This window comes from Oncorhynchus keta, chromosome 26 (genome assembly GCF_023373465.1).
Source record: "Oncorhynchus keta strain PuntledgeMale-10-30-2019 chromosome 26, Oket_V2, whole genome shotgun sequence".
Classification (NCBI taxonomy): domain Eukaryota; kingdom Metazoa; phylum Chordata; class Actinopteri; order Salmoniformes; family Salmonidae; genus Oncorhynchus; species Oncorhynchus keta.
Genome location: NC_068446.1, coordinates 75,386 through 100,347, shown reverse-complemented (window position 1 = coordinate 100,347; position 24,962 = coordinate 75,386). Strand labels below are relative to the sequence as shown.

Sequence of the window (24,962 nt, the reverse complement as noted above, 5' to 3'; positions counted from 1 at the left end):
TCTCTCTCTCCCCTCCTACCTCTGTTCCTTCCTCTCTCCCCTCATCCTCCCTCTCTCTCTCTCTCTCCTACCTCTGTTCCTTCCTCTCTCCCCTCATCCTCCCTCTCTCCCTACCCTCCTCCTCCCTATTTTTCCCTCCCCCTCTCCGTAGTGATGGTGTTGTTCTTTGTGATGTGGATGAAGAGGAGGGATAAGGAACGTCAGGCCAAGCAGCTGCTCATCGACCCAGAGGACGATGTCAGAGACAACATACTGAAGTACGACGAAGAAGGAGGAGGAGAGGAGGACCAGGTAGAGAAAACACACACTAACATTAGCATAATGATAGCATAGCCAATCAGCTGTTGAATCAGATGGAGGGTTAGTCCGCTAACTGCTAGTGGGAGACAAGGTCAGTGCTTGGGTAAAGGGGGGAGGCAAGGACGATTTACAGTGGTTGACACACAGACAAACACACACACTGAGGGACTCTCACATGGGGGCAATTCCACGAAAACGGAACTATTCTGAGATTTTTCACTTTAAAATGTATGTCAAATTTACAATCTACACAGAAAAAAATATATACAAAAACACATTTACTTGAAGAACAGTGCAGATGCAAAGTTTGGTAAAACAATGAACTGCAAAAATCATCATTCTGTAAACAAACTTTGCACTTGTTTTTTAAAATTGTATTTGTGAATTTTTACAAGTAGTACTTGTTCATAGAGGTGTATGGTTTGTTAATATTAGCAATCAATGAATGAGTCTCAGCGTCATTTTGTTCCAGTGGACTTGCCCATGGGGGTTGTAGGACCTAGCTGACCAATCATTGGATATTAATAATGGCACTCTGAGAGGGGGTGATAAACATTTATTGCCATGGAAATGGCATGGGAGGCGGGGGGTAAGGCGAGAGACCATCTTTCACTGCGATGGATGCTACTTCCCACCCATTGTTCGGGGAAATTGTCATGTGGAGGAATCGGCAGTGACGGGAAAATTAACTGTTGGTGAGCGTAGCGGCTAGTTCCCCCTGATCAGCCCCCCCAGCTGTGAGATGGATTAGTAATGTCTGTCTGGGACTCCCAGTGGTGAGGGGCTATGGGGAGTGGTCAGGCCAGGGACAGCTACAGGAACAGTCACAAAGTCTGGTTCTCTGGTTCTAAACGGATACTATGCTACACTGATGTCAATGGCAGAGCCGTAGAATGTGCAACCCATAGGGCCTTGGTCAAAAGTACACTATAAAGGGGATAGGGCGACATTTGGGATGTAGACAAAGTCTGGCCCTCTGGTCCTAAATGGTTACTATACTGAGGCTAACACCATTGTGTGTTGATGGTCATATAGCCAATGTTAACAACAGCACAGGCCTGACCTGTAACAAATCCAGACAATCCAAAAAGTAAGGTGTACAGTCTCTCTATACATTAATCGCACATTGTGGCTCTCTTCTGTGGTACTAACGGCCATATCCTCTTCAACCAGCCACTGCTAAGAAAACCACAAACCTCTTTCAGAAGACCCAAACGCAAATATATAATAATAATATATGCCATTTAGCAGACGCTTTTATCCAAAGCGACTTACAGTCATGTGTGCATACATTCTACGTATGGGTGGTCCCGGGGATTGAACCCACTACCCTGGCGTTACAAGCGCCATGCTCTACCAACTGAGCTACAGAAGGACCGCAAAGACTTCCAGACATACAGTTATAATACAGCCTCTCAAATGACAAACACACACACATTGCACATGTTACTTTAAGCGTTTTTAAATGGATAAAACAAATACATCAGCTTTTTGCCTATCATCCTGGTGTCAAAGACTAAGAATGGTGAGCAATGATAAAACCCAGCTATTTTCCTCCGGTAACAATGGCTGAGTCCCTTTCAGACCTGACTGACTAGCTGGCTGTCTGTAGAGATGTCTGTGGTCGCATTCCAGATGGCACCCTATTCCGTATACAGTGCACTTCTTTTGGACCCTGGTCAAAAGTAGTGCACTTTAAAGAGAATAAGGTGCCAAAGGGAAATACGCCTGCATATGTGTTCTCCTCTGTCTAAGAAATAACAATAAAGCCTAGCATAGTGACAAAGCCATCTGTATTTATCCATCCATTTCCTCGACCTCTCTCTCTGTCCATCATGTTATGGTGGCATTCACAGCTCTCCCCTGAAAGTGTTTCATTGGTTAGCTATTACGGTGAACAAAGCCCAAGGTCATTACTTGGCCAGGCTTTAATGTCTCTGAAAATGCTCTTTAAGTCGATCCCCCTTGGAGATGAATGTTTCATCGTGTTTTTCAATGAATCAGACACTGGCAATTCAAAAGGAGATCAGAGCCTATCTCTCTTAGCCTTCTATCTCTCTCACGCTCTCTCTCAATTCAATGTAATGGCTTTATTGGCATGGGAAACATGTTTACATTGCCGAAGTAAGTAAAATAGATAGACAAAAGTGAAATAAACAATAAAAAAATGAACACTCTCTCATTCACTGAGTCAGTGTAATAAGGTCATGTTGGAATGAGAGAGAAGGATCATGACAGCAGTTACATACACTGTTAAAAATTACTCTTTGGATAAACCTAAAAAAAAATCTTCACCTGCTTACAAGTAAATTAGTTTTTTTAAATGCAAAAATACGGCATGTGTTGAATTCAAATGTAATGCTTCAATTTTATTTATTTTTTATTTTCTAGTTGAGAACAAGTTCTCATTTGCAACTGCGACCTGGCCAAGATAAAGTATAGCAGTGTGAACAGACAACACAGAGTTACACATGGAGTAAACAATTAACAAGTCAATAACACAGTAGAAAAAAAGAGAGTGTATATACATTGTGTGCAAAAGGCATGAGGAGCTAGGCGAATAATTACAATTCTGCAGATTAACACTGGAGTGATAAATGATCAGATGGTCATGTACAGGTAGAGATATTGGTGTGCAAAAGAGCAGAAAAGTAAATAAATAAAAACAGTATGGGGATGAGGTAGGTAAAAATGGGTGGGCTATTTACCGATAGACTATGTACAGCTGCAGCGATCGGTTAGCTGCTCAGATAGCAGATGTTTGAAGTTGGTGAGGGAGATAAAAGTCTCCAACTCCAAAAGTCTCCAACTTCAGCGATTTTTGCAATTCGTTCCAGTCACAGGCAGCAGAGAACTGGAACGAAAGGCGGCCAAATGAGGTGTTGGCTTTAGGGATGATCAGTGAGATACACCTGCTGGAGCGCGTGCTACGGGTGGGTGTTGCCATCGTGACCAGTGAACTGAGATAAGGTGGAGCTTTACCTAGCATGGACTTGTAGATGACCTGGAGCCAGTGGGTCTGGCGACGAATATGTAGTGAGTGGCAGCCGACTAGAGCATACAGGTCGCAGTGGTGGGTGGTATAAGGTGCTTTAGTGACAAAACGGATGGTACTATGATAAACTGCATCCAGTTTGCTGAGTAGAGTGTTGGAAGCAATTTTGTAGATGACATCGCCGAAGTCGAGGATCGGTAGGATAGTCCGTTTTACTAGGGTAAGTTTGGCGAGTGAAGGAGGCTTTGTTGCGGAATAGAAAGCCGACTCTAGATTTGATTTTCAATTGGAGATGTTTGATATGAGTCTGGAAGGAGAGTTTACAGTCTAGCCAGACACCTAGGTGCTTATCGATGTCCACATATTCAAGGTCAGAACCATCTAGGGTGGTGATGCTAGTCAGGCGTGCAGGCAGCGAACGGTTGAAACACATGCATTTGGTTTTACTAGCGTTTAAGAGCAGTTGGAGGCCACGGAAGGAGTGTTGTATGGCATTGAAGCTCGTTTGGAGGTTAGATAGCACAGTGTCCAAGGACGGGCCGGAAGTATATAGAATGGTGTCGTCTGCGTAGAGGTGGATCAGGGAACAGCAAGAGCAACATCATTGATATATACAGAGAAAAGAGTCGGCCCGAGAATTGAACCCTGTGGCACCCCCATAGAGACTGCCAGAGGACCGGACAGCATACCCTCCGATTTGACACACTGAACTCTGTCTGCAAAGTAGTTGGTGAACCAGGCAAGACAGTCATCAGAAAAACCGAGGCTACTGAGTCTGCCGATAAGAATATGGTGATTGACAGAGTCGAAAGCCTTGGCAAGGTCGATGAAGACGGCTGCACAGTACTGTCTTTTATCGATGGCGGTTATGATATCGTTTAGTACCTTGAGCGTGGATGAGGTGCACCCGTGACCGGCTCGGAAACCATATTGCACAGAGGAGAAGGTACGGTGGGATTCGAGATGGTCAGTGACCTGTTTGTTGACTTGGCTTTCGAAGACCTTAGATAGGCAGGGCCGGATGGAAATAGGTCTGTAACAGTTTGGGTCCAGGGTGTCTCCCCCTTTGAAGAGGGGGATGACTGCGGCAGCTTTCAATCCTTGGGGATCTCAGACAATATCAAAGAGAGGTTGAACAGGCTGGTAATAGGGGTTGCGACAATGGCGGCGGATAGTTTCAGAAATAGAGGGTCCAGATTGTCAAGCCCAGCTGATTTGTACGGGTTCAGGTTTTGCAGCTCTTTCAGAACATCTGCTATCTGGATTTGGGTAAAGGAGAACCTGGAGAGGCTTGGGCGAGTAGCTGCGGGGGAGCTGTTGGCCGAGGTTGGAGTAGCCAGGAGGAAGGTATGGCCAGCCGTTGAGAAATGCTTGTTGAAGTTTTCGATAATCATGGATTTATCGGTGGTGACCGTGTTACCTAGCCTCAGTGCAGTGGGCAGCTGGGAGGAGGTGCTCTTGTTCTCCATGGACTTCACGGTGTCCCAGAACCTTTTGGAGTTGGAGCTACAGGATGCAAATTTTTGCCTGAAGAAGCTGGCCTTAGCTTTCCTGACTGACTGCGTGTATTTGTTCCTGACTTCCCTGAACAGTTGCATATCGCGGGGACTATTCGATGCTATTGCAGTCCGCCAGAGAATGTTTTTGTGTTGGTCGAGGGCAGTCAGGTCTGGAGTGAACCAAGGGCTATATCTGTTCTTAGTTCTGCATTTTTTGAACGGAGCATGCTTATCTAAAATGGTGAGGAAGTTACTTTTAAAGAATGACCAGGCATCCTCAACTGAAGGGATGAGCTCAATGTCCTTCCAGGATACCCGGGCCAGGTCGATTAGAAAGGCCTGCTCACAGAAGTATTTTAGGGAGCGTTTGACAGTGATGAGGGGTGGTCGTTTGACTGCGGCTCCGTAGCAGATACAGGCAATGAGGCAGTGATCGCTGAGATCCTGGTTGAAGACAGCGGAGGTGTATTTGGAGGGCCAGTTGGTCAGGATGACGTCTATGAGGGTGCCCTTGTTTACAGATTTAGGGTTGTACCTGGTGGGTTCCTTGATGATTTGTGTGAGATTGAGGGCATCTAGCTTAGATTGTAGGACTGCCGGGGTGTTAAGCATATCCCAGTTCAGGTCACCTAACAGAACAAACTCTGAAGCTAGATGGGGGGCGATCAATTCACAAATGGTGTCCAGGGCACAACTGGGAGCTGAGGGGGGTCGGTAGCAGGTGGCAACAGTGAGAGACTTATTTCTGGAGAGAGTCATTTTTAAATTAGTCGTTCGAACTGTTTGGGTATGGACCTGGAAAGTATGACATTACTTTGCAGGCTATCTCTGCAGTAGACTGCAACTCCTCCCCCTTTGGCAGTTCTATCTTGACGGAAAATGTTATAGTTGGGTATGGAAATCTCAGAATTTTTGGTGGCCTTCCTGAGCCAGGATTCAGACACGGCAAGGACATCAGGGTTAGCAGAGTGTGCTAAAGCAGTGAGTAAAACAAACTTAGGGAGGAGGCTTCTGATGTTGACATGCATGAAACCAAGGCTTTTCGATCACAGAAGTCAACAAATGAGGGTGCCTGGGGACATGCAGGGCCTGGGTTTACCTCCACATCACCCGCGGAACAGAGGAGGAGTAGTATGAGGGTGCGGCTAAAGGCTATCAAAACTGGTCGCCTAGAGCGTTGGGGACAGAGAATAAAAGGAGCAGATTTCTGGGCATGGTAGAATATATTCAGGGAATAATGCGCAGACAGGGGTATGGTGGGGTAAGCCCAGGCACTGGGTGATGATGAGAGAGGTTGCCAACTGTTTCATTGGATTATTACCAAACCTATATTTCAAGTTGCAATTTATTTCATACAACACTCAACTTAAGTTTCCCCTTTGATTAAACTTAATAAATAACAAATCCAAAACTAATGTTTGGGGGGGTCAATAACTTGAAATTATGTTTCCAAACACATTCGACTTTCACATGCCACAAGATCCTAACCAAGCATTGGCTACCATAACATAGAAACATTATCCGTTTCTTTTGAATCACACGCACCTACATACTGTATCGTCACAGATGCTGGCAGTGTACAAGTTTGAGTAATGAATAGAATAGGCCACATTAACTGGAATGACATTCCCTCTCAAGGGTGAGCAAAAATAACAATGTGAATTGTTTGGAGAGCCTCAATGCTTCAGGAAGTGTCATTTTCCCACCACTACCGCTATCCAATGCGCATGAGGTGTTGAAAGCAATTTAGAAGCTTTCATTCCATAAAAAACATTGAACCGTCAAATTTGTTATTTGATTTCAGACTAATTGAAAATAATAGGTTGAACAAACCAAAGTGTAATGTTCAATCATTCCAATCAGTAAAAGCACTTCAGGTGTACAACAGCCTCATGTTGCTTTTTACAGTGTATAGTGTGTACAGTGCAGTGGTGTAGTAAAAGGCAAACGCATGCAGTTTATGCACCTTTCGTTTTTTTACAGAAAACCACGAGATTCTCATCACAAAATTGTCCAAGTTCAACTTTTCCCCTGATGCCTTGAGATGGATGAAATCATACCTTGAAGGCAGAACTCAGTGTGTCAGAGTGAGCAATGAGCTGTCGCCCACTCGTAGCTATGATGTGGGCGTGCCCCAAGGGTCAATACTGGGGCCCCTCCTGTTCAGCCTGTACATTAATGATCTGCCTTCTGTATGTACTCGGTCTGAAGTTCAAATGTATGCAGATGTACAGTGATATATGTGCATGCAAAGAGCAAACAACAAGCTGCACAAGAACTCACTACTGTAATGGTCCAGGTTACAAAGTGGCTCTGTGACTCGTGTTTGCATCTCAATGTGAAAAAAACTGTTCTTCACAAAAAGGGCAACAGATGCTACTGAGCCAGATGTCTATGTGTCAGGGGAGAAGCTCCAGGTGGTATCCGATTTTAAGTACCTTGGCATCATACTTGATTCCAACCTCTCTTTTAAAAAGCATGTGAAAAAGGTAATTCAAATAACTAAATTCAATCTAGCTAATTTCCGATTTATACGAAATTGTTTGACTACAGAGGTAGCAAAACTGTACTTCAAATCTATGATACTCCCCACTTAACATACTGCTTGACTAGTTGGGCCCAAGCTTGCTGTACAACATTAAAACCTATTCAGTCTGTCTACAAACAGGCTCTCAAAGTGCTTGATAGGAAGCCCAATAGCCATCATCATTGTCACATCCTTAGAAAACATGAGCTCTTGAGTTGGGAAAATCTTGTGCAATACACCGACGCATGTCTTGTATTCAAGATCCTTAATGGCCTGGCTCCCCCTCCACTCAATATTTTTGTTAAACAGAAAACCCAGACATATGGCAGCAGATCCACAAGGTCTGCCATGAGAGGTGACTGTATAGTTCCCCTAAGGAAAAGCACCTTTAGTAAATCTGCATTCTCTGTGAGAGCTTCCCATGTCTGGAATACACTGCCATCAGACACACATAACTGCACCACATATCACACTTTCACAAAATGCTTGAAGACTTGGCTAAAGGTCAATCAGATTTGTGAACATGGTCCCTAGCTGTGTGTTGCCGCTTTCCATGTTGTCTGTAGCTTGTGAGGTATGGAAACACTTTGTTGCTTTTATGAATTTTGTCTTGCTGCTTTTTGTTCTATGTTGCTCTGTCTGTATGCTATGTCTTGCTTGTCCTATGTTGCTATGTTGCTATGTCTATGGTGCTATTGTCTATATTGTAATTGTTTTTAATAACCTGCCCAGGGACTGCGGTTGAAAATTAGCCGGCTGGCTAAAACCGGCACTTTTACTGAAACGTTGATTAATGTGCACTGTCCCTGTAAAAATAAAATAAACTAAACTAAACTAAACTAAAATGCTTTGAAAGGATAGTGAGCATGACTTTATTCACAGCAAATGGCAATCAGCATTTACTCACATATTGTTTTCACCACCACATCACAGCATTTCCAACCAGTGTCACAAGCTCATCTCATAACCTTATGCGATCTCTGATCATGTTTATGTTTATATAGAATAAACTGCTTATGACCGTTTCAGTCACCTCAGTGTCACCAACATTGGAATAATACGTAAGGATCGACGTGGTAGTGCAGCCTGTGTTACATTGTTTGATTCAGTGTATTCATCTCTCTCTCCCTCCCTCCCTCCCGCCTTCATTCCCTCCCTCCCTCCTTCCCTTCCCCCTCCAGGACTATGACCTGAGCCAGCTGCAGCAGCCCGACGCCTTGGAGACGGAAATGGTGAAGGTGGGGATCCGACGTATGGATGAGAGGCCCCTACACCAGGACCATATATACCCCCTCCGTTCTGCTGCACCCCACCCCGGAGATATAGGAGACTTCATCCACGAGGTAGCTACAGAGTGTGTGTGAGTCTGATTGGGAGCATGCTCACTTACATGTGTGTCATTGTGTGAAACTATGCGTATGAGCTTGTGTGTGTATGTGTGTGTGTGTGTGTGTGTGTGTGTGTGTGTGTGTGTGTGTGTGTGTGTGTGTGTGTGTGTGTGTGTGTGTGTGTGTGTGTGTGTGTGTGTCATTGTGTGAAACTATGCGTATGAGCTTGTGTGTGTGTGTGTGTGTGTGTGTGTGTGTGTGTGTGTGTGTGTGTGTGTGTGTGTGTGTGTGTGTGTGTGTGTGTGTGTGTGTGTGTGTGTGTGTGTGTGTGTGTGTGTGTGAAACTATGCGTATGAGCCTGTGTGTGTGTGTGTGTGTGTGTGTGTGTGTGTGTGTGTGTGTGTGTGTGTGTGTGTGTGTGTGTGTGTGTGTGTGTGTGTGTGTGTGTGTGTGTGTGTGTGTGTGTGTGTTGTGTGAAACTATGCGTATGAGCTTGTGTGTGTATGACTGTGTGTGTGTGTGTGTGTGTGTGTGTGTGTGTGTGTGTGTGTGTGTGTGTGTGTGTGTGTGTGTGTGTGTGTGTGTGTGTGTGTGTGTGTGTGTGTGTGTGTGTGTGTGTGTCACAGAGAGAGACAGCCTCTATGAGTAATTCTTAATTAGCTTTGCTAACAGTGAGGATTAGCGTGATAACAACATGGGCTGGCCCGGCTGGCTATTTTAAGATAAATCCATTGAGTTTCATTAATCCCCAGAAAGAGACTGGCTTTGGGCTCCACCTCTAGACAGCTCCAGTTGGCTCTACAACAGAATAGTCATAGCTCAATCTCAGTTAGGTAGATTTAATATGTGTGTTGAATCTAGTGAGTTGATGTCTATACTGTATCTAGGCGATGAGGACAACTCTTGGCCAAGGGTTAATACAGTATGTTTTTCTATTGAGCAGTGGGACAGTAACCGAATGGTTGCTTGTTCAAATCTCTGAGCCGGCAAGGTGGAAAAATCTGCTGTTCTGCCCTTGAGCAAGGCAGAAAACCCCCACAATAACTATTCCCAGGCACCGATGATGTGGATGTCGCGTAAGGCAGCCCCCGCACCTCTCTGATTCAGAAGGTTTGGGTTAAATGACCATGTATCCCCATCCCTTTCGCTGTGTTTCCTAGGTCTTGTGTGTCAAATCAAATCAAATGTTATTTGTCCCATGCTTCATAAACAACAGGTGCACTGTAACAAATTGCTGAAAGTTTACTGCAAAACTTTCAGTTAGTTACTGTAATTCTATATTACAATACTGTAAAGAGCAATGCATTATCGGGGATCATCGGCGTTCTGCTACACTGCTTTAAAATAATTTGACAGTACAATTTTACAGTAAAGTACTGTATTAACTGTATATTTAAAGCAGCATACTGTGAATTATATTGCATTGTGGGAAAATGTTGTGGGAGTGTGAAATAATCTCTGGATCATTAACATATTTTGAGGTGTGCCTTGAAAGAGGTTATAACCAGTATTTGTTGCGCCCATTAGTGAGAATGCTGTACCCCACAGAGTACAGTACCATACAATTTTATATGTACAGTACCAGTCAAAAGTTTGGACACACCTACTCATTCAAGGGTTTTTCTTTATTTTTACTATTTTCTACATGGTAGAATAATAGAGAAAAACATTCAGAACTATGAAAAAACACATATGGAATGATATAATAACCAAAAAAGTGTTAAACAAATCAAAATATATATTTTTTGATTCTTCAAAGTAGCCACCCTTTGCCTTGATGACGTCTTTGCACACTCTTGGTATTCTCTCAACCAGCTTCACCTGGAATGCTTTTCCAACAGTTTTGAAGGAGTTCCCACATATGCTGAGCACTTGTTGACTGCTTTTCCTTCACTCTGCGGTCCAACTCATCCCAAACCATCTCAATTTGGTTAACGTTGGGTGTTTGTGGAGGCCAGGTATCTGATGCAGCACTCCATCACTCTCCTTCTTGGTCAAATAGCCCTTACACAGCCTGGAGGTGTGTGTTGGGTCATTCTACTGTTGAAAAACAAATGATAGTCCCACTAAGCGGAAACCAGCAGGGATGGCGTATCGCTGCAGAATGCTGTGGTAGCCATGCTGGTTAAGTGTGCCTTGAATTCTAAATATATCACTGACAGTGTCACTAGCAAAGCACCCCACACCATCACACCTCCTCCATGCGTCACGGTGAGAACCACACATGTGGGGATCATCTGTTCACCTACTCTGTGTCTCACAAAGACACTGCGGTTGGAACCAAAAATCTCAAATTTGGACTCATCAGACCAAAGGACAGATTTCCACCGGTCTATTGTCCATTTCTAGTGTTTCTTGTCCCAAGCAAGTCTCTTCTTCTTATTGGTGTCCTTTAGTAGTGGTTTCTTTGCAGAAATTCAACCATGAAGGCTTGATTCACACAGTCTCCTCTGAACTTTGAGCATTCAGAAATGCAAGCTGCCTCACTTTCGAGGGGCTGATGCGGTTTCTTCTCTCAGTAATTATTATCCTGTTTTCGAGAAGACCCTCTCAAAGGGAAAGGATGTGGCCACTATGCAGAGTCTCCCTGTCATGACTTTAGTAAGCCGTGGGTAGACAGAGGCCTTGTTCTTCCACCAGCTCAGAGGATCTGCAGATCTTTGGCATTATGGCATCTGCTGAGGGATTCCTTCGTGCTGCATCCCCAGTTGCTCTCTCCTCAAACAGCATCCAAACAGCAGACGTTTGTGGCACTACTGCTGGTGCTTCTGCTCCATCTGATCCTTCTTCTCCCTGTTGCTATGGTGCATGAGCCAGCTGACTGCTGGGGCTGTCCCTCCCTGCTGCTCAGGTTATTCTTTGAAGAGCATCATCAATTGCTCTGGCCTCACTGAAGTCTGACTTCATAAACCTGGGGTCAAGTGCAGCAGTTTCTGATAGCACGTGATTATATTCCACTCTTTGGAACTTTCTGTCCATTGATGAACATAGGGTGTCCATCAACTCTGTCACATGTCCTGTGGTTACATTTGCTTCTCTCCGGCGGCTGCCTGTGATTGGCTGCAGACCCTTACACAGAAGTATCATTTTTGAGACTGTCACATAGCTGAAAAGAGAGAACAGTACGTTTATTAGTTCAGGTTTTGTCTACTGGAACTACATTATCATCTACTGCTCATATACATATATAATATTGATTAAATAATGATGTAGTAATAAGTGCTTACTGTACCTCTCTCCACTGATCTCCACAGTGACCTGCTCAAAGGGTTCCAGGACTCTGCACACCTCCTCCACCACCTCCCATTCCTCTTGGGTCAGAGCATCAACAGGTGCATTGACAATGGCAGAGGTGATGGCATCCTTGACTCAAGAAACCGCTTCAACATATAAAACGTTGAATTCCACCTTGTCGTGCAGTCTTGTTTAGGCCTCAGCTCAGGCATCCCGATCTGACATTGTGTAGACTTTAGTTTTTCAGCATCTACTGTGCTCCTGTGGAAGTATTCCACAGCTGCTTTCACTTTGTCGACAGTGGGCTTCATCACCTTCAGAGCATCTCTTACAATCAGGTTGATTGTGTGGGCAAGACATGGATGATGGGTTATGTTAGCTGCATTGACGCTAACACAATAGCACTTTTCCATCGACTTTCTATTCTCTGGCCACTCTCAACAGTTCCTCTGCCAAGTTCTCTGAGGTGTGTCTGCGGCTGAACTCAAAGCAGTCCAGAAGACAGCTAGACATCAAAAATCTTCAATGAAGTGACATGTAACCGACTGGTAAGAAGTGGTTACCCTTGATGTCCAGCAGTCAGTGGTAAGGCAAACTACAGTAGCTTTTTGGACTCTTTCCCGCCCTGAAGCCTGTGTGCTCTCGTACAGTTGAGGAATAAGTGATTTTGAAAGGGTTTTCCTGCTTGGAATAGTGTACATTGGATTTAGACTATTGCTATAATTTCTAAAAAACCTCAGTCCTCCACGATCTAAAATTACTGTAAATTGGTGGCAATCATTTTAACCAATGCAATAACAATTTGGCCTTGTCTTGCTACAGACATAGACTTTGGCATAAACTGGTCCTTAGAAGACTGCGTTGCTGTGGGTCGCGGAGTAAGCCTACTTGACTGAGTGGATACACTAGCAGGCCCGCTAGTTTCTCAAAGCTCCGCAACAGCTAGCTTAACAGTTGGGTGCACAGTTCCCATATTTTATTTTTTTATTTTACCTTTATTTAACCAGGCAAGTCAGTTAAGAACACATTCTTATTTTCAATGACAGCCTGGGAACAGTGGGTTAACTGCCTGTTCAGGGGCAGAACGACAGATTTGTACCTTGTCAGCTCGGGGGTTTGAACTCGCAACCTTCCGGTTACTAGTCCAACGCTCTAACCACTAGGCTACGCTGCCGCCCCATATGATGGTGTAGGTTGTGCATAGAACCCGGCTTTATATGAGATTTTGTTTTGGCAAATTCTACACTGTGCTCTAACAGTGTCTACATTATTAAAATGTATCCAAATGCTACTGTGCTTCCAACTCATTTTCCAGCTGTTGTTTTCACAGCTGTCCTTCCTCTCTCTCCTCGGCTGCTAAGTGTGTGACTGTGAGTGAGTTGGCTCGGCCCTCACGGATCTTTGGTTCATTGGCTGACACTGTATGTCTGATTGACAGGATCTACAGGTGAGGCTGCTAGCCTGAGCAGACAGTCAGAACAAATGTGTGCGCGATTGAGCATTTAGGCCTATATTGTTTAATATTTTTTTGTTCTTTGAATTGGTTCATTCTATTTATTTAGATCTTTTGATTATTCATATCTTAATTTTTTATTTATTTTTATAAATAGATTTGGCTATTCTGATATGCGAGGCGGATTAAAAAGTTCTCTCTTAGAGCCGACTCGTTTGCGAACGACCCATCACTAGCATAAACGTGAAACACCAAATAATCTTAAATATACTGTAATATACAAGTACCTAGCAGACAACCAGTTTGCCCTAATCCAAAGTAATTAGAGTAAAATACTAAAATACCAACATGATTACAGTAGCATTTACATTCTTACAGTATTGGACCATGTCATTGCTCTGTATGTTGCAGTAATTTACTGGACACTGGTGGCAAATTACTGTGAATATGACAGCAATTTACTCTGAACTTGCCAGAGACTGGCAAAGATTCATCCTAAAGAAATCTTATTACAAATATAGGATATTTTGAAGACCTATGTATCCTTAACTACAACAGCATTCCCAGTAATGGTTCCAGAAATCTTACTTGTTAAGACTATGATGTTTTTTTTATCAACCTTACGTGAATGCACTGACTGTAAATCACTCTGGAAAAGCACGTCTTTGGCCTGCACTAGACTTGCAACGAGCTGCTACAGCCCTGAATATGAAAACCTACTTGCCTCCATTGTAATAAGTGTGTAGCAGTGGCGAAGTCAGGTGCAGGAGAGCAGAGGGTAGTGAACAGGCGCAATTTATTCTGGTTTAGAAAACAGCACAAAATAAACAACAAATGTGCCTAAAACACAGAACATAGACAAAAATAAATGCATATAACAAAATCCACAATATCCAAATACACGTAACATGAAACAATCCTACACCTAGACATGATAGGGAACAGAGGAATAAATACATATGAATTGATTGGAGAATGAAAACCAGGTGTGCAGGGAACAAGACAAAACAAATGGATACATGAAAAATGGAGCGTCAATGGCTAGAAAGCCGGTGACGTTGACCGCCGAACGCCGCAGAACAAAGAGAGGAGCCGACTTCGGCGGAAGTCCCAGCCTATGACGCATCCACCTCCACTATGAATGCCAAAGAGGGATCCCGATGGGCCAGCACGTGAGCCGGGGTAAACAGAGCCCTCAACTGCCCAAAAACCCTATCCGTCTCAACAGACCACTGCAGACGTACCGGATCCCCCTTCAGCAGTGAGGTAATGGGAGCAGCCACCTGGCCAAAACCCCGGATAAATCTCCGGTAGTAGTTGGCAAACCCTAAAAATCACTGCACCTCCTTTACCATGGTGGGAGTTGGCCAATTACGCATGGCTGCTATGCGGTCACTCTCCATCTCCACCCCTGATGTGGAAATGCGATACCCTAGGAAGGAGACGGACTGTTGAAAGAACAGGCATTTCTCAGCCTTGACGTACAGATCATGCTCCAACAGTCGTTCAAGTACCTTGCGCACCAAGGACACATGCTCGGGCGCGTGTAGCGGAGTATATCAGAATGTCATCGATATACACCACTACACCCTGCCCGTGCAGGTCCCTGAAAATCTTGTCTACAAAGGATTGGAAGACTGAGGGAGCATTCATCAACCCGTACAGCATGACGAGGTACTCATAATGCCCTGAGGTGGTACTAAACGCCGTCTTCCACTCGTCTCCCCCTCGGATACGCACCAGATTGTACTCACTCCTGAGATCCAGTTTAGTGAAGAAGCGCGCCCGTGCATTGCCTACATTGCCGTGGCGATAAGAGGTAGCGGGTAACTGTACCTCACTGTGATTTTTTACATTTAAAAAATATATATATATATTATTTCACCTTTATTTAACCAGGTAGGCTAGTTGAGAACAAGTTCTCATTATAACTGCGACCTGGCCAAGATAAAGCATAGCATTTCGAGACATACAACAACACAGCGTTACACATGGAATAAACAAAACATAGTCAATAATACAGTAGAACAAAAAAAATGGAAGTCTATATACAGTGAGTGCAAATGAGGTAAGATAAGGGAGTTCAAATCAATCAAATCAAATTTTATTTGTCACATACACATGGTTAGCAGATGTTAATGCGAGTGTAGCGAAATGCTTGTGCTTCTAGTTCCGACAATGCAGTGATAACCAACAAGTAATCTAACTAACAATTCCAAAACTACTGTCTTATACACAGTGTAAGGGGATAAGGAATATGTACATAAGGATATATGAATGAGTGATGGTACAGAGCAGCATAGGCAAGATACAGTGGATGGTATCGAGTACAGTATATACATATGAGATGAGTATGTAGACAAAGTAAACAAAGTGGCATAGTTAAAGTGGCTAGTGATACATGTATTACATAAGGATGCAGTCGATGATGTAGAGTACAGTATATACGTATGCATATGAGATGAATAATGTAGGGTAAGTAACATTATATAAGGTAGCATTGTTTAAAGTGGCTAGTGATATATTTACATCATTTCCCAATTCAGTTTGTCTGTGATGTGTATGCCGAGGAACTTAAAACTTGCTACCCTCTCCACTACTGTTCCATCGATGTGGATAGGGGGGTGATCCCTCTGCTGTTTCCTGAAGTCCACAATCATCTCCTTAGTTTTGTTGACGTTGAGTGTGAGGTTATTTTCCTGACACCACTCTCCGAGGGCCCTCACCTCCTCCCTGTAGGCCGTCTCGTCGTTGTTGGTAATCAAGCCTACCACTTTTGTGTCGTCCGCAAACTTGATGATTGAGTTGGAGGCGTGCGTGGCCACGCAGTCGTGGGTGAACAGGGAGTACAGGAGAGGGCTCAGAACGCACCCTTGTGGGGCCCCCGTGTTGAGGATCAGCGGGGAGGAGATGTTGTTGCCTACCCTCACCACCTGGGGGCGGCCCGTCAGGAAGTCCAGTACCCAGTTGCACAGGGCGGGGTCGAGACCCAGGGTCTCGAGCTTGATGACGAGCTTGGAGGGTACTATGGTGTTGAATGCCGAGCTGTAGTCGATGAACAGCATTCTCACATAGGTATTCCTCTTAAGGCAATAAATAGGCCATGGTGGCGAAGTAATTACAATATAGCAATTAAACACTGGAATGGTAGATGTGCAGAAGATGAATGTGCAAGTAGAGACATTGGGGTGCCAAGGAGCAAGATAAGTAAATACATACTGTATGGGGTTGAGGTAGGTAGATAGATGGGCTGTTTACAGATGAGCTATGTACAGGTGCAGTGATCTGTGAGCTGCTAAGACAACTGGTGCTTAAAGCTAGTGAGGGAGATATGAGTCTCCAGCTTCAGATATTTTTGCAGTTCGTTCCAGTCATTGGTAGCAGACAACTGGAAGGAAATACGAGCTAAGGAGGAATTGGCTTTGGGGGTGACCAGTGAGATATACCTGCTGGAGCGCATGCTACGAGTGGGTGCTGCTATGGTGACTAGTGAGCTGAGATAAGGCTGGTCTTTACCTAGCAGAGACTTGTAGATAACCTGTAGCCAATGGGTTTGGCGACGAGTATGAAGCGAGGGCCAACCAACGAGAGCGTACAGGTCGCATTGGTGGGTAGTGTATGGGGCTTTGCTGACAAAACGGGTGGCACTGTGATAGACTGCATCCAGTTTGTTGAATAGAGTGTTGGAGGCTATTTTATAGATGCAAGTAAAACTAAATGCATGCTATTCAACCGATCACTGCCCGCACCTGCTCGCCCATCCAGCAGCACTACTCTGGACGGCATGTCTGGCAGCATGAGTGGAGGATGCTTTGGTGCAATATAGGAAGCCAATTCTACTTGAGATGCTTAATGTGATTCTGGAAGGAGAGTTGTAGGACATTGAAGCTCGTCTGGAGGTTTGTTAAAACAGTGTCCAAAGATGGGCCAGAAGTATACAGAATAGTGTCGTCTGTGTAGAGGTGTACCAGAGAGTTACCAGCAGCAAGAGCAACATCATTGATGTATACAGAGAAGAGAGTCGGCCCGAGGATTGAACCTTGTGGCACCCCCATAGAGACTGCCTGAGGTCCGGACAACAGGCCCTCCGATTTGACACACTGAACTCAGAGAAGTAGTTGGCAAGGCAATCATTTGAGAAACCAAGGCGGTCGAGTCTGCCAATAGGAATGTTATGATTGACAGAGTCGAAAGCCTTGGCCAGGTTGATGAATACTGCTGCACAGTAATGTCTCTTATCGATGGCGGTTATGATGTTGTTTATGAACTTGAGCGTGGCTGAGGGGCACCGATGACCAGCTCTGAAACCAGATTGCATAGCGGAGAAGGCACGGTGGGATTCGAAATGGTCGGTAATCTGTTTGTTAACTTGGCTTTCGAAGACATTAGAAAGACAGGGTAGAATAGATGTAGGTCTGTAGCAGTTTGGGTCTAGAGTGTCACCCCCTTTGAAGAGGGGGATGACCGCTGCAGCTTTCCAATCTTTGGGAATCTCAGATGATACGAAAGAGAGGTTGAACAGGCTAGTAGGGGTTGCAACAATTTTGGCAGATCATTTTCGATTTGATTGAGACCTCTAATCAATGCACGGGCGCAGACCTCCATCCTTCTTCTTCACAAAAAATAAACTCGAGGAGGTGGGTGAAGTGGAGGGCCGAATTTACCCCTGACGCAGGGATTCAGAGACAAATGTCTCCATAGCCACCGTCTCCACTTGTGACAGGGGATACACGTGACTCCTGGGAAGTGCAGCGTCTACCAGGAGATTTATCGCACAATCCCCCCGCCGATGGGGTGGTAATTGAGTCACCTTCGCGACCATAGGGTGGTCGCACTCTCGCGACCACCCTATGAGAGCCCTCTGTTGCCAGGAAATGGTGGGGTTATGCAGAGCTAACCAGAGAAGACCTAGTACCACGGGAAACACAGGAGAGTCAATGAGAAAGAGACTGATTTTCTAATCAGGAACCCCCTGCGTCTCCATGGCCAGGGAGATGGTGGCCTCCCTGATTAGCCAGGACCCCAATGGTCGACTATCCAGAGCGTGAACCGGAAAAGGTCTATCCACAGGAATAATGGGGATACCTAAACTAAGTGCTAAAGCTCTGTCAATAAAATGCGGGGAGAACTCAGGAAAACAAACAGGTACAAACAGATGAACAGCAGAGGACTCTGGATGAGGGTGGTGCATACTCACCTGAGGTGATGTAATGTAAATGTACATGTTACATTTAAATGTAAATGTAAATGTAGGTGACGCCAGAGTGCCCTGCCTGCTTCCTCGACTCCCAGAGGGACCAACCCGGCACCGACCGGCAGTGTGCCCTCTGCTGCCACAGATGGTGCACGTGAAGGCTCCTCCTCCAGCCTCCCTACGCGCTTCCCTCCCAACTCCATGGGTGTGGGAGCGATGGGCGATGGAACTGACAGAGCCCACTCAGGACGTCCACAGATGACCAGCAGGTTATCCAACCAGATGGACATATCCACCAGTTGGTCAAAGGTGGTGGTGGCATCCCTGCAAGCAACCTCCCGTCGGACGTCCTCACGTAAGCTGAATCGATAGTGGGCGTTGAGGGCCCTGTCGTTCCATCCTGATCCGGTGGCCAAGGTCCGGAACTCCTCGCTCCTCATCCCCTGCCTCAAATGGAAAAGTAGTTCAACCTCCGCTCTACCTTCAGGCGGATGGTCAAAGACAGCCCGGAAACGGAGGGTAAACTCCTCGAAGTGGTCCAACACCGCGTCTTCCTACCCCACACCTCTCCCTGAGAGGCAGGAGACAAGGGTGGATACTCTCTCCCTTCCTGAGGGAGCTGGGTGAATAGTGGCCAGGTAAAGGTCCAGTTGCAAAAGGCACCCCTGGCACTGTGCGGCTGTCTCATCATACTCCTGGGAAGGGAGAGACGTATGCCACTGGAGCTGGATCCGGACGGGACGGGTAGAGATAACCCCGGTTGAGCTGGTCGAGGCGCTGGAGAGACTTCCTGTCTCTCCCAGCGGTCCATGGTCTGGACAACGCGATCCGTCATTGCACCGAGATGATGTAGCATAGCCGTGTGTTCCTGGACGCGTTCCTCGACCCCTCTGACCGGTGTACCTGCTCCTGCTGACTCAATGGTTGGTGTAGAATTCTGTTAGGAGTGTGTATCGGAGGCGAAGTCAGGTGCAGGAGAGCAGAGGGTAGTGAACAGGCGCAATTTATTCCGGTTTCCGGAATTCGAAACAAATGGATACATGAAAATGGAGCGGCGATGGCTAGAAAGCCAGTGACGCCGAACAAGGAAAGGAGCCGACCGGCGGAGGTCGTGACATCCACCCAATGCCAAAAGTCACACAATGGTAAGTTGCACTTATTTGTGGAAAACATGTTATTTGTCCACATTATATTTGGCTATCAAATAGGTATCATAGCTTCAGGTCCATACTCAGTGGTGTGTTGCATTGTATACATTTTGTGGGTTGGTTTCGATTTAGAGACTGTAGATCTCATCAGGCTGGCAAATGAAAAAGTAGATCTCAAGTCAAAGAAGGTTGGGCATACCTGCCTTACAGTTTTAGAACAACACCCCAAAATGAGTTACTGTAACAACACATGTGTTATTTCCCTAACACTGAGAAAGTGTAACAGCATCAGCAAGTGTTAATTTATGGGGGGTTTTGCAACACCCATGGTATTTAAGGACTCAACACTCTTGGGGTGTTAACTTTTCGAAGTGTTGATAAACTAAGGTTAACACTATTTGAGATGGTCCAATATATTTTCTAAGGAAGTGTTACATTTAACACTGTGGTTGTTAAAATTCTGATCACAAATTTGCTGTGACTGAGACTGACATGTTTCAAAAACATGTCTAGAGCCTCATCTTATCAGATTTATTTGATTGATTTTAGCACTCTGACAAGATGTCCGTCAATGACAAAGTTATTATTATATTATAACAAAGTCTGTCAGCTGTGGTGTGTTAGTATGTGTGTGCACGTGTGTGTGTGAAGTATGGGTTGGTTTTAAATATAGTGCTGTGCTCAGTAATCTGCTGAATCTCCTCAGAGAGACAGACCCAGCATCTGTCTAGCCTGACCTAAATCCTCCTCTTCTCTCCTCCACCCTCCATAATCCCTCCTTTTTCTCCTCTACCCTTACTCTCTTGCTCCCTCTATCTCTCTCATTCTATATATCTCATTCCCCCTCTTTTTCTCTCTCCTGACAATTTTTTCCCCTTTTTCTCTCTCTTTCCCCTACCTCTTTCGCTTCTTCCCTTTTTATCTCCTCTTCTTTCTCTCCTTTACTCCCTCCTTTTACCTTTTATCTCTCATTATTTATTTATCTCCCTCCACAGGGTCTGAAGGCAGCTGATAATGACCCGACAGCGCCTCCCTACGACAGTCTTCTGGTGTTTGACTATGAGGGCAGTGGCTCCACTGCTGGCTCCCTCAGCTCCCTTCACTCCTCCTCTTCCGGCGGAGACCAGGACTACGACTACCTCAGCGACTGGGGCCCGCGCTTCCGCAAGCTGGCAGACCTCTATGGTGGAGGGGACAACTAGGACTAGCCCCGTGCTGGGGGGAATTGGCAAGGGGTGGGTGGGATGGGGGAGGGAACATGAGTGGCACTTTTCTATCATGGGACAGGGAAGGAGTGCTGGTTGTAAAGAGACTATTTTGGCTGACTTGAACAGAGGACAGAAACAAAGTGGAGTATGTTGGTGTGGCAACTGCTAGCGTAACCTGCTAGCATACAGGATAACTGAGCCTAGTGGATTGTTCCCGTATGCTTAGGATAGCTAAAACTCAGAGGAGAATATGGTGACTGCTTGCCTAGCCTGCTAGCATTAAGGCTAACTGAGGTTAGAATGGAGTCTTAGCCTACATGCTAAGGGTCGCTAACAGCTCGAGTACATTTCTGTGGCAACTGCTAGCCTAGCCAGTTAGCATACAGGTTAACTGAGGCTAGCGGAGTGTTAGCCACACGCTCGGTGGAGAACATTGAAGTAAACCGACCGTTGGTACTTTGACGGGTAGTTAACGGCGAATGAGAGAGTCTGGGTGGTCGCTCAGCAGTTAACGATGTTAAGGACGCTTAGTTACACTTGAATCTCACAGTACAGAAGCACTGGGGTGAAAACGTGCCTTGTTGTACATTATTTTGATTCTGTTTTTGTTTTTTGTTCTTCATGACTTTCAAGGTCCTGACTCTAGCAGGGATTTTCGTCTGTAAGAGAGCGGATGTTTAAAATGAGGAACGCATGCTTCACCACGTGTGTTTGATGTGTGAAATAAAGTGTTGTTCAGGTTACACCTCACTGCCAGAGTGTGTAAGTCATCTTCGTTGCCATGGAGACACACAGGATGAACAGTCCCCATTGCTGGATCGAGAGCATTGAGAGATGACATGTACAGTAGATGCTAAAAGACTAGATAGTTTCCCTGGTTTTCTTTGTTTTGTTTTAAGCTTTTTTCACATTGTAAGTTTTTGCTAAGTAAAGTCACCAGTCCTACATTTTGTAGTAGACATATTGTTTAGTTACTCTGAGGTTTGGTCGGTGGAGACGACCAAAACCAGAGTGGGGTCAATTCCACTTCAATTCAGTCAATTCAGGAAGTAAACTGCAATTCCAATTCCAAATTTTTAACTGTAATTGTAATTTCAGTTTACTTCCTGAATTGATTAAATTCAAAAGGAATTTACTCCAACTCTGACTAAACCAAGATGACAATGATGATGAAGATGTTCATCTGCCTTAGTGTTCATCTGGTACTCTTCTCTGATTGGCTACTCACTGTAAACACAAATATGTACAGATTGTATTTTATTTTTGGTTGTTGTTCTATTTTGAGCGTGGTCTCTGAAAGTAATGCTACTATCCAGAACATTGTATATGTATAATTTGGATTACAGATTAAAAATGTTTTGCATGTTTTTATCTTTTCATTATACAAAAAGGTATTTTCCAAATTTTTATGCACACACACACACTCCCTTTATTCCCAACTCAGGGATTCCAGCTCCTTTTCAGGGCTATATTTTCTCTCTCTCTCCTCTCCGTTCTTCCATCTCTATTATAGACATTAGTGTGGTGAGGATAGTGGAAGGGGTGTGGGCTGTTAATATGTATCTGTGGTTTGGAGTTTAGGTTGCTAATGCCTTAGGCAGCATACAAACCACCACGCTACCTCCATCCTACTCCTCCACCTCACTGCGTGCGTGTGTATGTACGCAGTCCTCTGTGGGCAGTTCTGCAGTCCGGTATCTGTTGATCAATCAATGTCATATTCAACCAGCTACTGGCAAGTCCTATTTTTAAACTACACAATCTATCTCTCTCATCCCTCTTTCCCATCCCTTTTCTCTTTTCCTATTCTGCTTTTCTCATTCCAATATTAACACCCCCCACCACCACACACACAGACATCTATCTTTACATTATTTCACTCTTCCAAGGGCCTTTATCTACAAACACACACAAGGCCTTAATCAATCAACACCAGTAACTGGTGACAGCTGGGTCAGCCTGCAGGCACCCGGCCAGCCACAAGGAGTCGCTAGAGCGCAATGAGCCAAGTAAAGCCCCCACCGGCCAAACCCTACCCAAATGACGCTGGGCCAATTGTGCGCCGCCCTATGGGACTCCCGGTCACGACCATTTGTGACACAGCCTGGGATCAAAACTGGGTCTGAAGGGACGCCTCTAGCACTGCGATGCAGTGTCTTAGACTGCTGCGCCACTCGGGAGGAATATGTTTTATTTTTAATTGCACCTAGTTTATTATCTAAACATTGATTTCCCAATTAACTGAATGGTGGGGGTGTGTATATAATTGTCTTATATAAACACCACATGCTGACCTACTGTACACACACACAGACACACTCTTTCTCTCTCACACACACACTGTAATTCCCAGTTTGTTATTCTGTGTTTGTCCTCTAATTCTCCCAGTGGGGATGCCTGAGCTGTAGCGTACTGTGGAAGGTTTAAATCTTCTCCTTTCTTTCTCTTCTTCCTTTGTTTTAAATCCAACATGAAACACATTGTGGTTTCACACTGGTTTCACTCTCCAGTGTGGCATCCATTAACTCCCTCAAGGGCATGTCAGCTACTGTATATCTTTACTCTACAGCCTGCCGGAGACAGAGAAGAAAGAGGGGAGAAGAAAGAGGGGGAGACAGAGAAAAAAAATGAAAGGATGCTGTTTGAATAAAACAGAGTTGAAAGAATTATTTCCAACTGAAAGAACGAGGAGGGCAATATGTTCAACCAACACCACTTTATTACCTCGATGCACTCTACCCGAATACAGAAGGAAATGACAAAGACAGAGCGTTTTATGGCTTATTTGGTAGGAGGAGCTAATCATCCTTCCCCCTTGGTTCGTAGCAGACTATTGGCAGTTACAAAGTGTAACAGAAATGACAAGTAATACCCCTCCCTCTGTCCCTCAAATGTGATAATGGGTTCTACTATGTCCAAGTGTCACAGACAAGGTGCACCTTGCTTTCTTTCCCCTTCATTAGTATGTTCTTAGGTGACAGTTTGTTAACAGTAAGTCCATATACAGTGCATTCGGAAAGTATGCATATCCCTTGACTTATTCCACAGTTTGTTGTGTTACAGCCTGAATTCAAATGACATGAAATATATATTTTTCTCTCACCCATCTACACACAATACTCCATAAAGACAAAGACATCTACACACAATACTCCATAAAGACAAAGACATCTACACACAATACTCCATAAAGACAAAGACATCTACACACAATACTCCATAAAGACAAAGACATCTACACACAATACTCCATAAAGACAAAGACATCTACACACAATACTCCATAAAGACAAAGACATCTACACACAATACTCCATAAAGACAAAGACATCTACACACAATACTCCATAAGGACAAAGACATCTACACACAATACTCCATAAAGACAAAGACATCTACACACAATACTCCATAAAGACAAAGACATCTACACACAATACTCCATAAAGACAAAGACATCTACACACAATACTCCATAAAGACAAAGACATCTACACACAATACTCCATAAAGACAAAGACATCTACACACAATACTCCATAAAGACAAAGACATCTACACACAATACTCCATAAAGACAAAGACATCTACACACAATACTCCATAAAGACAAAGACATCTACACACAATACTCCATAAAGACAAAGACATCTACACACAATACTCCATAAAGACAAAGACATCTACACACAATACTCCATAAAGACAAAGACATCTACACACAATACTCCATAAAGACAAAGTGGATTTTTTTAATATATATGTTTGTACATTTGTAAAAAAAAATTGTACAAAAATATGTAATTTACACAAGTATTCACAACCCAAGTCAATACTTTGTAGAAGCACCTTTGGCAGTGATTCCAGTGTTGAGTCTTTCTGGATAAGTCTCTAAGAGCTTTCCAGTCCTGGATTTTGCAATATTTGCCAATTATTCTTTTTATAATTCTTCAACCATACATTTTCAAGTAGATTTAAGTCAAAACTGTAACTCGGCCACTCAGGAACATTCACTGTCTTCTTCATTTATTTTTATTTAGGGGTACATCAACTTTAATATTACAGATATATTGTGG

At 44.4% G+C, this 24,962-nt stretch overlaps 1 pseudogene; it reads left to right on the top strand.

Annotated features, from left to right (window-relative positions):
* LOC118358603 (cadherin-2-like) overlaps positions 1 to 20,908 on the top strand; it is a 107,236-nt pseudogene extending 86,328 nt beyond the window's left edge.
* Positions 20,909 to 24,962: the final 4,054 nt, after the last annotated feature.